We start from the raw sequence: 15,552 nt of genomic DNA on the forward strand, positions 1-15,552 counted from the left end.
TTTGTCATCCATGTCACTGTGTCGCTGCCACAGCTTTATTAGGATGCAGTGACACCTTGTAATTGCTCCTTTGTGGAGGCCCATTGACTGGACCATATGTCTTAGGAGTCTCTGTCAGTAGATCTATTGTATATTAATTACCTCTGCTTTGGATTCTGCAAACACTGCCAGGCCAGTCATGGGTAGAAAAGGTATCTTCTGTGACAAAGATACAGAGGAAGGGACAGGTCCAGGCTTGTGGGCCTTAAAGTTTATACAATATGAGGGCCCTCTTCAAGAAAAAGAACACAACATTATGAATATGAAATGTCTAGGCCCTCATGGGGGACCTATGTGTGTTGGAAGGTGGGTACTGATGATTAAATTTTATTAGTTTCATGGTAAGAGTATATCTTATAGCAGGTGACTGACAGATGTATGGAAGCAAGGGTTGCCTTTTGAGTAGTCTTCTGCCATGGCTTGTTCGGGGGCCTATTCATGGAAATTGGTCTTCCTCTTTACCACTCAGCAGAGGAGAAGAATGTTGGAGAAAGAAGGAGAGGCGACTCTCAATTCCACTTCACTAAAGAGAAAAGTCAAGTCATCCATAGATTTTTCCAGCCAACAGGGCACAAGGCACAGGTGCAGAGAGAGTGAAGAAAACAGAAATGTCCTGAGAGTGACACATAGGATCTTGCTCCTAAAACTCATCAAGAAAGGAATCAACACTATTTTGGAGACGGCAGTGGGAGGGCTAAAGTAATGAACTAAAATACCTTTCACTCACCCCACTAACCAGTCTCACTGCTGTCAATAGGTAGGGTCATTCCTATGTTGGCTATTTTCTATTTGTTCCCACCCAGCCCCCCAACATTGCCCACTCTCTGTCCATCTCTACCCTGCTGTTTGCCCAAAGGCTACCCCTCAGGCTGCATCACCCAGGTTCCCTTGCCCTCTGGCCTACAGTTGGTCTTGGTCAATGGGAAGCACCAGCAGGAGATCAGAAGGTGAGAGGAGAGAGAGAGACTCGAGTATTTCTTCCCTGTTCTCTCCCTGCATCAGTACCATAGTTCCGGCAGGGGCCAAGCAGTCATGCCTCCATGACCACAGGTCTCTGGGCTCTGGTCACAGGCCTAGAGCTGGCAATGGCTTCCCACTGTTAGTGGTTTCTGGGAGCCTCAACACGCAAGGACTGTCCCACAAGGCCTCTTATGAAAAGAAGGCATGAAGAAAGGAGGAAAGAGAAAGGGACACAGAAACAGGGAAACAGGCAGAGAGCAAGACAGAGAAAGAGAGAAACATACTTGAAATGATTAAATGAGAAACTCTTTTCCTTTGCTAAACCCAGGCTGCCCTTTCCAGTCAGGATTTCTGAAAGATCTTTGAAACAGAACCTAATGTAAAAGGTTGACGATTTGTAAAAGCAGCAGCGATTTCCATGGGGAGATAAAGGGGAAGGAGAGCACCACATGGTCTTGAAAGGAAGCCTGTTATTTTGAAGTTGGAAGTGATGCTAAGGATGGCCCTTAGACAGGAACATTTCTCTCAAGTCTTTAGAAACTGATGAAGAGTGAATCATCAAGCAAAGGATCCACTTCCCTTTGGCTGCTGGCGGGTCAGAACAATCTGGGCCAGAAGAGAGTGCTGGAGGCCTGAGATCTTGACCACCCTAACCCCAGTTAGTCATGGACCTTGAAGAAATTCCTGAACTCCCAGCGACTCCATTTCCTTTCCTGTGAGATGGGATAGATGATGTTTACACCACCCAGGGATGCAGCATGCATGAAAGATTCAACAAACGTCACAACAAGTAAGTGCAAAGCACCACACCAGAGCTAGGTTTGTTCGTTTGTTTGTTTAAATAAGTTGGTATATGGTATACCATGTATGGTATATGGTCCAAGAATAGCTGTTATTATAATTTTACCAGCATGTTGGAGAGTATAGCAACAACAGTCTCAGCAAGAAACAGAATTCAATGAGGACATGCCAATAAAGAGCCTTCTTAAAGGTACGGACAGGGTCAAGGGAAACAGCAGGCATGCTGAGGAACCCAGAAGCCGTTACTACCTCTAGGCTTGCCATGGACAAAGGGTCACTTGGGGTCACTCTGAACAAGGAACTCAGTTCTACTTCAAAAAAACCCAAGGGGGTAGGAGGTGGAAAATGCCACTGCACATACCTTTTGGTTGTTTTCCCTTAAACCCTCTTTTGGAAGTAGGTGAATGTAACTCTTATAAATCAACTAACCTAACAGATAAAGATATTTACCAACAAAACAAAATTTGGTAAATTTTATCCCAGAATAATTTGTCCAGGTTTCTGTAAATAACAAACATTTTGGCTTATTAAAGAATATAAACTCAATTAAAGAGGGTTGTGTCTTTTTTTGTTTGTTTTTGAAACTTAAATCAATGGTTAGATAAATATATCTTAAGAGAAGCCCTGCTTCCCTGGTGGCACAGTGGTTGAGAGTACCGCCTGCCGATGCAGGGGACACGGGTTCGTGCTCCGGTCTGGGAAGATCCCACATGCCACGGAGTGGCTAGGCCCGTGAGCCATGGCCGCTGAGCCTGCGCGTCCAGAGCCTGTGCTCTTCAACAGGAGAGGCCACAACAGTGAGAGGCCCATGTACCGCAAAAAAAAAAAAAAAAAAATTCCATATGACAATCAAAAAAAAAGAGAAGCCCTGGCCTGCAGCTCTCCCACTGACCAATAGCTCTTGCCTTTAGTGATGGGTCCATTTGCCCACTGACCACTACCCCATTATCTGTTCCCCATCCTAGCTCTTATTCAGCCTTTAAGAAAGGAGGCCCAGTGATCCAACTGGAGTTTCACGTTGCTGATTGAGTTAAAGGTGGGATAGAAGCTCTGACTCACTTTTTTATAAACTTTCTTTTATCCACTTCATAATCTTTCTCTCACTACACATGCCCTTGCCACTGCCTAGAGAAAGACTCAACAACTGTATTTCGCCTAGGAATTTTATGCAGAACAAAGCCCTTCTCGTTGGCCTGTTTGTGCATCAAGCTTTTTCCATAATATGAAATTGATTCCCAAGAACTGCGCCTAAAACATAACTTGCTATTGATTATCTTCCTGCATTAGAGAAGAGCCAAAAGATGTCAAAATCTTATGACTAAGAGAAGTAAAATGAGCAGGTGCTCCTTGCTCTGGGTCATTACTTTCTTCACCCTGCTTGGGGATTCTGTCAACCACCAAAAATAAGCAGTGTAAAAACAAAGTAACGGTGGGGCAGCAAAGCTAACCATAAGAGGGCCACTCAACTCTGCATACCCCAGTCTGTCAGTCTCTTCACAATTCCATGCCTTGAGCAGAACACCTGACCAAAAATCTTTCTCCAGGCTAAAATTCTATACCTGCTGGGAAGTCAGATGATGAAAACAAAAGGGAAGATAATTGGGTGAGAGCTCTATTTGAGTTACAAAATATCGGAGATGGGCTGTCTCAGCCTAACTCAGTATAAAGAATACAACTTTATTATGCAGCATCTTTCACTCTATATCCAAAAATGCCTTTCAGGGCAAAATTATTTGTGATTTGGACAACTGAAGAATTTCATCCAGAGAAGACACTAAAGTCTTTAGCTGAGACTTGAAATGAACTAGAGGTTCAATGAGGCACAGATATAATCCTCTTGAAGAGGATCTAAACAAATCCTGCTGCCCCAGCCTCAGGACATCGTGCATGGGAACCCACCTTGACTATCCAGTTGGTTTCCCATCTTCTGCTATGGCTCGGCCTATCTTCCCTCTAGCTCTTGCTACACTCATCTGAACTGCCCTCTGGTCTCACAGTTCAGGTCATTCAGACTCCAGGAAACTTTAGGATAGTTTAGGAACTGCCCTACTGATGTTCTTCTCAGGAAACAGAAAGCCAAGACATCTGCTACAAATGAGGTGATGGAAACTAGGAATAGTGATGGGGTACAGCGACTGAAGAGAGTGGTGATATTTAAATGAGTCATTTTGGAACCAGACCAAAAAGTTTCAGGCACTAAGGGATTGGTGTCTTTTTTTTTTTTTTTTTAAATTTATTTATTTTATTATTTTTGGCTGCATTGGGTCTCCGCCGCTGCGCGCGGGATTTCTCCAGTTGCGGCGAGCAGGGGCCACCCTTCGCTACGGTGCGTGAGCCTCCCACTGCAGTGCCGTCCCCTGTTGCGGAGCACGGGCTCCAGGCACACGGGCCTCAGCAGTTGTAGCGTGTGGGCTCAGCAATTGTGGCTCACAGGCCCAGCTGCTCCATGGCATGTGGGATCTTCCCAGACCAGGGCACGAACCCGTGTCCCCCGCATTAGGCAGGCGGACTCCCAACCACTGCACCACCAGGGAAGCCCGGGATTGGTGTCTTTAACTCATAAGGATGACACCACATTGGGCTTTCATGGGCACCACTAAGCAGCAGGACTTGAAGAAGTGGGTGGTTGGATTTACCCAGAGTTGGGATTGTCAGGGTGCTGATTATCAGTGGAGGGGTGACAGCTCAGGAGGCAGTGGAGGGGATTGGGAAGAGCCTTAGTGAAGTGACTACCAGTGAAAAACATAATGGTAGCAAAGGAGGGAAAGCCAGAAAGCACTGATGGACTGGGATGCCCAGAAGAGTCAGGAACTGGAGATCTTGAAGGATGGAAGAGCATGTCTGGTGGGACTGGTGATATGTGGGAGAAGTAGAGAAATGGCCAAGAGTGGAAATTCCAAGTTTAAGGCAGGATGAAGGGAGAGGGAGGGGTGTGGCCTGGTTCAGGGTGTGGCCATGGCAGTTATTGGACAAGGTAGAGGGGAAGAGAGGAGTGAGGGGTCTGGACTGAGCTGTTAGATGACCTGTCCTTGTGGACTTTGAGGTCAACTAGCCTAATGTCAGGAAACAGATTTTGCCAGAGAACATGGAGCTGCTAAAGCAGTGCTGTAATCAGAGCCCAGGCCTGTGGACTACGTTTTGTGTATTCTCCATTAATAAGCACTGCCCACCCCTCCTGGTAACCACCATGCTGGAAACATCTCACAACGAAGAAAGCTTCACGAAGCCTCACTTAGACCTCTAATTCCAGGTGTCAGGATGACAGCCCCTTCCCTGCTAAGGAAAACCCTGGGATTGAGAATCCTGGCTCCCAATCAACCTCCTCATACTGGCATAAGTCCTTAAAAGTACCTACCTAGAGGTTAGCATGGAAAAAGAGATGAAATGGACAAAAATACAAAAAAAGGTGAGGGTCTCAGTTATTTTCTCCTGATTTAGGTCTTGGCTCCTCTACAACTCTGTGTCTGAGCTGGAGATGTCGTAAGTGCCAGCCCTCAGGTAGATCAACTCTTCTCTCTTTTCACCTCCCAGTCTTCTCTGTCTAGGGGGGTTCTGGGAAGGGAAGAGCTATTACTTGATGAATCAAAACTAATATTCTTATGTAACTGTTTCTCTTGTTCTTGCCTGGCCTCTGAACGATTCTATGTGAAAATGTGCTTTTTGCATCCTTGCCATACTATCCCCAAGCAACATGGGATCAGAAACTAAGCATCCAATTTAGTTCCAAGTTAGAACTTTTGGTGTCCAATCATGGTGAAAGGTTTTGGTACATATTCAAAAGTCAATTACCACCATCAAACACACACACACACACACACACAATGGAAAGAATTGGAACAGTGTTTCTTTTAAAAATGAAAATTTCCTAAATATCCTCTTAAAATGAAAATTTAGCTACCAAGACACACCTAAAAGCCAAAAGGAAGGGACACTGTGAGTCACACTACCTCCCTGGGCTTTCACTTTCTCATCTGTTTAAATAACTAACTAGCTTTTATGGACCCCAAAGAACTTTGTTCACAGGGAAATAGAAAAGGTCTGGTTTAGCTTGATTTTTTTCCTTAGAGACACTGATAGAAATCCTGCACCAGTGTTGTTCCTCTTCACCTCATCTTTTTTTTTTTTTTCTTTCCTTGCATCTCACATCTTAGCAGAGAGCTTATCTTTACTATTTCTCAAATCTTCCATATTATCCTCATGATGGTTTTGTAGCTCTATTCACTGCATTGACGTTTGGAATACATTTTCTTGAAAGATAACACCCAAAGCCAAATTCTTATAAAAGACTGTCGCTTCGGTCTGAAGAGTAGAAATGAGTTGGCAGCAAAGATAAGACCTTCCCTTCACATTAAAACCGAAGAGCTCTGAAATCTTTAAGAAGCCCAATTATTAAGTGCATACTTCACCGACAATGCCAAAATATATATGTTATACTTTACGGTAAAGAAATATCACCTTTAGCAAAAGGCAGGGACAAAAATTCCATTTAATCATCATTTATACGAGAACTGGGAGTCCCAGCATGACTTATCCCTTATCGCTTCAAACATTGTCATTTATTCCCAGCTTGGTTCAATTCCCTTGTTCTGAATGCCTTCCTTTACTGAAATTGATCTTTGTTAATACCAGGCATAATGTGTTCTCCATCTCTTAAAGGAAACCAATGGATTCCTACCATGACAGGAGATAACTGGGAATCTATATACTCCGGACACCAATTCCCCATCAATATACTGAAATGTCTTTTCTTTAAAAATAACAGCCCTGCATGAATTTGATCACTTTCCCAAATTAGTGTAATTGATGCACCCTGAGGCCTTAATGATTCAGAAAGTGCATACTCAAGGGATATTTAAATAGCCATTTTGTAGGGAGATAAAATATGGGCCAATTCACTGAATACACATTCCCTGAGTTCAGGTAATGCTCAGAGCTTGGCGGAGGGCTGGCCAATGTGTCAGGAAGGCTGCTTTTAAATAACACAGAGGGCAAATGTCTTCGTACGCACATGATCTTGTCCTTTTTTGGGCCTTCAGTGAAAGATGCAAAAGACTGTATATTTGAGGATATAACCATTATTACAGTAGAAATTATTAAACCAGTTGCCTCCAAAACTGAGATGAACCTCAGTTTTCTAGGCTGCAAAATTGGGATGATAATAAGAATTTCTACTTTCCAGGGGTTATTTGCTGATGTTGAATCTAAATGAGGAGCCAAGGCATTCTTGAGCTTGCAAAATAGCTCTGAGAGTCTCTGGAACTTCTTCCTACACATATCCTCACTTTCTCCAGTGCGGGAGTGCTGCTCATGGTGGCTATTATGGGGATGCTGAATAAATGAATACATGAATGAGTAAAATCCTCCACCAACATCTCATAGGCATGCTCCAGCTGCATATTAGCTAGGAGGAATTGGCTGCATTACTGTCAGCTAAAAGGTAGCAAGTATGCTTCTACTCATCATTTCTAAGCCCTTGGCAGACATAAATAATCAATCATAGCATTCTTCCCAAATATGACCTTCGAAATATTTCTCAAGACGATGTTCCAGGCAGCCACTACCAATTGTTCGGGGTTAACACCAGAGATAAAATCCATTTGAAATCTCCAAAGCTATCCACATAATTGCCAGGGCATAAAGGCTCCCCCTGAACTGACGTTTGAATCATTGATTGATTCATCACAGCTGCCATCATGGATAGTCAGGACTGCCCTCAGCACTACCAGTTTACACTGAGGGTGGAAAAGGCTGGGAAAGCAAAGTCTACTTAAGGGCAGACCATGCTTTCTGCCAAAGGGCCCTGCAGAGGGACTTCTTATTTGGTTTGCCTCTGCCTGGCAGTCCTTGACCCCGCCCACCCCACTTTCCTTCTCAAGCAAAGAAGCCCTGTAGTCTCTAGCCTTCCTGGTCTTGGTCCAGAACCCACCCCCACTCCTCCAGAAGTTAAGCAGGTTAATAACAAACCCCACTCTTGTTCTTCACTTGTGTGTCAATAACTCATTCTCTGTGTAGCTTTTGACTTCATTTGGCCTCTGAGACCTTGCTCCTTGCTGCTCAGAATCTTGCCTGAATCCCTAACCCTCTGATGCCTGCTTGTCTGTTCCCAGTCACCTGGATATTTTGCCTGTAGTTCTGATGACCTCTGGAAGCATCAGGCACATCATGCTGGATGCTTCTCAAGGTTGTCAGCCTTTACTGGGGAAAGAGCCAGCATTTATTGCCTGCTTTTTTGGTGCCAGCTTCTTCAAATCCATTACCTAATTTAATTTTCAAAACAAAGCCAGGAGGTTGATATAGCATCCTTGTAACCTGTATGGGGGTGGGTGGGAGGGGACTGGAGATTTAGAAACATTAAATAACGTGCCTGAGGTCACAGAGCTGGTAGATGGCAGAGCTGGGGTTCAAGATTTGACCCTAAAATCTGGACACTGCCCATTTACAACACTGCCTCCTGAATTGATGTGTACATGGCTGGGCTTTTGGGGGGCTGCACATTATAGGGAAGGTAACTCTTTCCTACTCTCCCTTCCCCATCACCTCTAGCCCCAGCTCTACTCATCAATACAGGCTCATGTGACTCATGTGAGGAGAGGGAGAAATAGCAGACTTCTTTGGATACAGGAAACCCAACGCAGTGATTTGTGGCATGGGGACTGATAATTAACTAAATAGGATCCTTTTCAATGAGACAATCTCACTTGTTTTTATTGCCACATTAAAATGTGAATCTTAATCAAAATGAGAACATAATTCTTACTGGAGGATTCTGAAGTTTAAAACAATATATTTAAAGAGAAGTCTTTATTGAAGGCCATAAACATTTTTGCATGCCAGAGGGGAAATATTACCATTAAGCTAGCTCTAGTTTAGTGATTTGGTAAATGAATAGATGGGTCCCAGCAGGATTCTTGGGGGGCAGTCATTAAGACCCCCATATCCATGAGCAACATCCTATATGTTTCTCCCTCAGGGTGCTCCTGACATTTGGGGCAAGATATCTTCATTTTAGAGGACTGTTTTGTGCATTGCAGGACATTTATATCTCCGGGAACAGATCTCTTCTCTTTGCCCAAAATACTTCAATGCATTTTCTAAAGAACTCATAGAGGAGGTACTCCTTCCTACATGGAGCACCAGAACAGGAGTCGGGAAACCAAAGGTAAGTCTTCTTTTCTCCAAGCTCCAGTTGTTCCCTCTGTACACAGAGGGGAGTGCCAGCTACTTCTGTCTTACCTGTGATTTTTCAGAACAAGAGAACAAGAGAGAGTTGCCAGAGGAAGAAGAATACAGGGATGAAGTTTTCCAAAGGATATTTTTTTATAAAATGACCCTTATACAAATATAAAATGAACATATGTCATTATTAATGATGAAACTAGTAAGATGTTACAACTGTTCAGAGGAAGACTCCAAAAAGCACATTTATAGGCCATCAAGGATGCTGAAATATAACTGAATCACTTTACTGTACACTTGAAACTAACATAACATTGTAAATCAACTATATTTCAATAAAAAGAAAAAAGGAATGCTGAAATAAATACAGAAAGATACAAACTGGTCAATATCTACAGGGCAGCAATCATACTGCCTCTCTGCTGGACAGAGTTTGCATTTCTGTGGGCAAGAATCACTTGCATTACTTACTACCAGTATTCCACATCTTGACAGAGTTGTAAAATAGCTTTAGACAAAGAAAGATGAATCAGAAGGGTGGTATAAACAGGACACCCAGCAATCAATTTTGTCTATTTCCAAAGTCTTCCACAGTTTTTCCTGACAAGATGGTTAGATGTGATGGATGTCCCTAAGTGGGAACTCTGTGTCCCGCCCCTACTCCCAACTAAGCAAAGGGTGGGGCAACATAAACACCAGAAGATTTGGGGACCTGGGGGGTCAACAGCATATGTGCCAGGATTCCCTTTGGTTCTCTGGAAGGAGACAAGGTCCACCAACATTTTCTCATAGGCCATAGTTGGAGAGATGCAGAGATGGTATAGAAATGGCTTCACAGGATCTCTTTACACTTAGAAAAAAATGTCAACTCCTTATCATAGCCTATCTGATCTGGTCACGCCCACCTCTCTCCTGTGACTCTCTCCAATCTCTCTTCCTTCAGCCTCTTTCAGTCCACCACAAAGGCCAAACTCATCCCTATTTTGGAGACTTTGTGCTTTTGTTTCTTCCTATCGAAAATCCATTCCTCCAAAATTTTTCATGGCTGCTTCCTTCTCATCATTCTGTTCCAACTCAAATTCCATGCCTTAGAAAGATCTTCCCCACCTCTGGCTCCCTCCACAGTACCCCACATCGCCCCTTTTCATTTATTTTGTTTTCATGTCTATGACCTGGCTCCCCTTTCTAGAATATAATCTCTCAAGGCAGGACTCTCAGACTTGGGCACTGCCCTCTCAGTACCTGGGTTATGTTGATGCTCCATGGATATTTTCACATCACCAAGGTGCTCAGGCAGCCGAGCTGAGGCAGCCTGTTGTTCTCTCTTGTGGCTAAGAGTAGCACAGGTGTGATACTTGGATCTGGCCTCTTAACTGGGACAAGATGTCCTTGATAGATTTAGTATGAATTGTAATTGCTGAGAACCAAGAAAGAAGGTGGGCATTTTAGGAAATAACAGCTTGGCTAGGCACCTCCACAGTGCAGCTCCTGATGCCTCAAAATTATGTTAGCCCCCTAGGCATACAGCCCATGCCAAGGAAAGTGGGGAAAGGAAATAACCCTGATGTAACTGAGTTGATCCTGAATTGGTGAGACTGTGTTTTCTGATGCCATGTAGAATGGAACTCAAGAGAGTTAAAGAGAAATTTTAAAATTATGCTTTGGACATCTGAGATGTATGGCCTAAAATTATTTTACCTGCTGCATAAACAATTCTCTAGGCTAATCATCAAAACGTTGTTAGGTCATGAGTGTTGCATATTAATGTGAATAAAAGGCCACAAGTGTCAGAGGAGAAAGTTGACATTTTGCTTTCACTAACCTAGCCAGTTGTTCTCTGCCATCTTGAGCTGGATATTCTGTGTCTTACCACGTTTATTTGCTTTGCCAGTATAGAGAAGGCCATGGAGGGAAAGAGGTGGGTGATGGGGAGAAAAAAGGGTGTCCCTGAGGATTACCAAAGGAACTCTGAGGACATCCACTCATGCTTTCAACACATATTGTTTAAATGCTTGCCTGTGTCAAGCACTATTCCAGATGCTTGAGACATAGCAGAGAACAAAATAGGCAATCAGCTCTGCCCTTGTGAATCTTATATTCTAGCAGAGGAAGAGGATAATAAGTGATAAGTAAATAATAAACAAGTAAATTACATTGCAGGTTAGAAAGACATGAGTGCTTAGAAAAAGAAGAAAGCCGATCAGGATACAGAGGGTCAGGAGTGGGAGGTGAAGGGCAGAGCAGGTAGAGGTATTAAATGATGTGGTCTGGAGAGACCTCACCTGAGTAAAGACTGAAGGAAGTGAGGAAGGTTCCCAAGCATCAGGCTGAGGGAATTACTAGATGGATGGCCTTGGGTGCTGGGATGGTGCTGTGTTTGTTTAAACACAAGGACAGGGAGAAGGCCAATGTGTCCAGAGCTGGTAAGGGTGGGGACAGGGCGGGGAGTGGAGTCAGGAAGTTAATAGGGGCTGGATTGTGAAGGATTTTATAGGCTTTCATTCTGAAAGAGATGGGGGATGTCTTCATCTCCTGTGGCTGCAGTATAGCAAATTACCAGAAACTTGATAACTGAAAACACCAGAAATTTATTTGCTCACGGTTCCGGGGATCAGAAGTAAAAATTCAGTTTGCCAGGCTGAAGTCAAGGCGTCAGCATAGCTGTGCTCCACAGAGCTCTAGGGGATCATGTGTTCCTTGCCTCTTCCAGCCGCATCACTCCAATCTCTGCCTTGTGGCCACATTGCCTTCCCTTTCGTTTGTTGGCAAATATCCTTCTGCCTCCCCTGAATCACACATGTGATTGTATTTAGGGCCCACCCAAATAACCCAGGATGTTCTCTCCACCTCAAGATCCTTAATTATATCAACAAAGGCCCACCTTTTTTGGCCATATAAGGTGACTCTCACAGGTTCCAGAGATTAGGACATGGCTATTCTTTGGGGGACCACAGGGACCACTGTGGGGTTTTGAGCAAACCTAATCTGAGTTACCTTTTACAAAGACGAAAGGATCCCTTTGGTAGTGGGGGACAGTATAGAAGCAGGAAGAATATAACAGCAGGGAGGCTATTAGAGTCCAGGTGGGATGATAGTGGCTTAATTCAGGGTGTTAGCAGTGAAGATGGTAAGAAATGATCAGTTTGTGACTCTATTTTGAAAGTAGAACCAAGAGAACCCACTAAAAAGTTAGATATGGGGTGTAAAAGAAAGACAGGAGTCAAAGGTGACTTCAAAGTTTGGGGCCTGCGTAACTAGAAAAATGGAGTTGCCATTGAGAAAGTTAGGGCTGTCAGAGGAGCAGGTTCAAAGGAGAAGAATGGTAGTACATTTTGGACAAGTTAAGTTTGAGGTAGAGATGCCAAGTAGGCAGTTGCATATGCTAGTCTGGAGTTCAGGAGTGAGGTCTGGGCTGGAGATCTATAGATGGTATTTAAAGCCAAAAGACATGATGAGATCATCAAGGAAATGAAGTCAGAGAGAAAAGAGGCTGGAGCCCCAGGGCATTCTAGCCCTGAAAAGGTAGGGAGAAGAGGATGAATCAGAAGAGACTGAGAAGGGTTCATTGAGACAGGAAGAAAATCAAGAGAGCATGAGGTCCTGGAAGCTTAGTGAAGAGAGCATATCAAGAAGAGAAAGGGTTCACTCACGTCAAATGATGATCATAGGTCAAGTAAAGTGAGGACTCTGTTTTTTCTTTGGATTTAGCCAGTTGGAGGTCGTTTGTGATCTTGACAAGAAGAGTGTGATGGAGTGAGTTTAGGAGAGATGGGAGGAGAGGAACTGAAGACAGCTAGTACCTACTTCTCTCCAAGGAATTTTGCAGCAGCGAAATGGGATGGTAGCGGGTGGGGGAAAGAAGAGTCAAGAAAAAGGTGAGGTTTTGTTTGTGTTTGTTTTTTACTTTTTAATTTTTATATGGGAGCAATAACTGCATGGCTATCTACTCATGGGAATGACTCAGTAGAGAGGGAACATTGATGATGTAGGAGAGAGAAAGATAGATTGCTAGAAGGGTGTCCTTGGAAAGACAAAAGGAGATAGATGGATATTCATCTGAGCTAATGTACATAGAGGCAGAGTATGTGTGAGATGCTGGTGGGGGCAGATGCAGTAATGGGGATCTGTGGAAATCCTCTTCTGATTACTTCACTTTCTCAGAGACATCATCTGTTGAGAGCAAGGATGGGGAAGGAGGTGTAGGGAGTTTGAGAGTCATTTAGGAGAATAAGGAGTGTATGGGGTGGGGGTGGCCTCACTCCTAGTGGGTGTGCTCTGTATGGATCTTTGTTAATGGATTTGGGGTCTGGAGAACCCTAATATTACCAAATCCTGCAGCCACATCTTCGTTGAGGATGATGGAACATGAGGCCTTAGGGAAGGCACAGTTTTAAGCCATTAATTAGACTTGGTATGGCCTATTTTACAAGTCTTCTTTTTTTTTTTTGACTTTTTTGTTTGTTTGTTTATTTTAATATTTATTATTTATTTACTTATTTGGCTGCACCGGGTCTTAGTTGTGGCATGTGGGATCTTCGTTGCCATGTGTGGGATCTTCATTGCAGCATGCAGTATCTTTTTTTTTTTTTTTTTTGCGGTACGCAGGCCTCTCACTGTTGTGGCCTCCCATTGCGGAGCACAGGCTCTGGACGCGCAGGCTCAGCGGCCATGGCTCACGAGCCCAGCCGCTCCGCGGCATGTGGGATCCTCCCGGACCGGGGCACGAACCCGTGTCCCCTGCATTGGCAGGCAGACTCTCAACCACTGCGCCACCAGGGAAGCCCCCTGCAGTATCTTTTAGTTGTAGCATGCGGGATCTAGTTCCCTGACCAAGGATCAAACCTGGGCCCACTGCATTGGGAGTGCGGAGACTTAACCACTGGACCATCAGGGAAGTCCCTACAAATCCTTTTTTGCATGAAGCTTTAAAGTCTGGTGGGAAATACTATGAAGAGAGCTTGGGGCTAGAATGGCATCTGGAGCCTTTAAACAAAGGGCTGCTCTGATCTCAGAAGTTGGGGGTGTTGGCAGAAAAGGAGCAGCCCTAAAAAGAAATGAGGCCACAGACTCACCCAAGGTCAAAGAGAGCACATGCTGTGGCCTTCCTGGGCAGATGACTTACTGTATAGACCAGGATGGCTGCTTAGCCTCAAATGCCCTCTGACCCAGCACTGGGGGCTTCCTTCTAAATCACCTGACAGAAAGGACCATGAACCGAAAGGGCCAAGCCAACATCTGGGAGCTCGAAAGGGCTGTGACCATTTAGGGGCTGGGATGAATATTCAGAGCCGTAGTCTCCCCCGTGGAGGACAGCAAGAGCAGTGAGCAGTGCAGTGGAACAGAGACAGTGAGTCACATGACTCGCCTGGGTTGCGGCTGCCCCACAGCTGGGTCACTAGCCTTCTGACCAGAAGGGATTTAGCCCAGCTCCCAGACCTCATCTCGTAACTTGTTCTTCAGAGAACAGACACTCTGCCAAGTGGTCTAGCCTTGTGCAAGTTGGCCAGCCCTACTGGGGGTTTGTCTAACCCTTCCCAGAACCAAGGGGAAATGAGGGAGACTGAAGAATGTGGGTTAATCACCTCCAGCTGCTGACATGCTGCTGACAGTGGCAGATAAGAACGGATGAGTGGCATATGCTGAATGCAAGCTCCGATAGCGCTCTACTCGACAGCATTCAGATGGCTGGTGTTCAGGGTAATTGAAATTATTTATTTCGATCCGTCAGCCCTGTTCGGGAAGCCTGACTAGTGTCAGCAGACACATGTGAGGAGCCACAGGGCAGATGTGTCAGGGCTCACACTTGCCCAGCCTATGCACTGCCTCCCCGCCCCATGCAGTTCTGAATGTACTTCCTCCTCCCCTTCTTAATTGTGGAAGAGTGAAAGGGGCCTGGGTCTTAGTGATTCAGGCAACTCTTGGACTATCCAAAGTTTGTGTGTTATTAATTCCTGTACCTCCCAAGTGAGGAGAATATATAATTCTTTATGAGTATCTAAAATGGAGCAAAGGACTGTAGCAACCTCATGTAACAGGGCCTCATTGAGTAGGGGAAGTAGTCATGACATGGGGAGTGGGCCACTAGCCCTAGGATCTTGGGCAGGACCTGTTACCTCTCTGAGCCTCATGTTCTCATGTGTAAAGTAAGAGAATTAGATCAGACTAAATCAGTGCCTTTTCTTTTTCCTTTTCCTTTCCTTTCTTTTCTTCTCTCTTCTCCTTTTATTTTTTTTTTATTTTTTTAAATTTTTTTGTGGTATGCGGGCCTCTCACTGCTGTGGCCTCCGCCGTTGCGGAGCACAGGCTCCGGACGCGCAGGCCCAGCGGCCACGGCTCACAGGCCCAGCCGCTCCGCGGCATGCGGGATCCTCCCGGACTGGGGCACGAACCCGCGCCCCCCGCATCGGCAGGCGGACTCCCAACCACTGCGCCAACAGGGAAGCCCTCTTCTCTCTTCTCTTCTATTCACCTTCCTTCCTTCCTTTTTCCTTCCTTCCTTTCAATATGGAACTATTTTCTCAAAAAAAGAAAATAATTTCACTGGCCTTACACTTTTCCTTGGTTCTTGCTCCTGGC

At 44.8% G+C, this 15,552-nt stretch overlaps 1 long non-coding RNA gene across 1 annotated transcript in view; it reads left to right on the forward strand.

The window, feature by feature from the left end:
* The window catches only part of LOC308614527, a 32,664-nt gene that overhangs the window by 3,548 nt on the left and 13,564 nt on the right, over nucleotides 1–15,552 (forward strand). The window contains exons 2-3 of the long non-coding RNA XR_014015406.1: nucleotides 5,051–5,206; nucleotides 8,832–8,959. This is a non-coding gene — a long non-coding RNA (uncharacterized lncRNA). The remainder of the gene's footprint in view (nucleotides 1–5,050; nucleotides 5,207–8,831; nucleotides 8,960–15,552) is intronic.

Source organism: Mesoplodon bidens, assembly GCF_964165515.1.
Source record: "Mesoplodon bidens genome assembly, chromosome: 3".
NCBI classification, from domain to species: Eukaryota; Metazoa; Chordata; class Mammalia; order Artiodactyla; family Ziphiidae; genus Mesoplodon; species Mesoplodon bidens.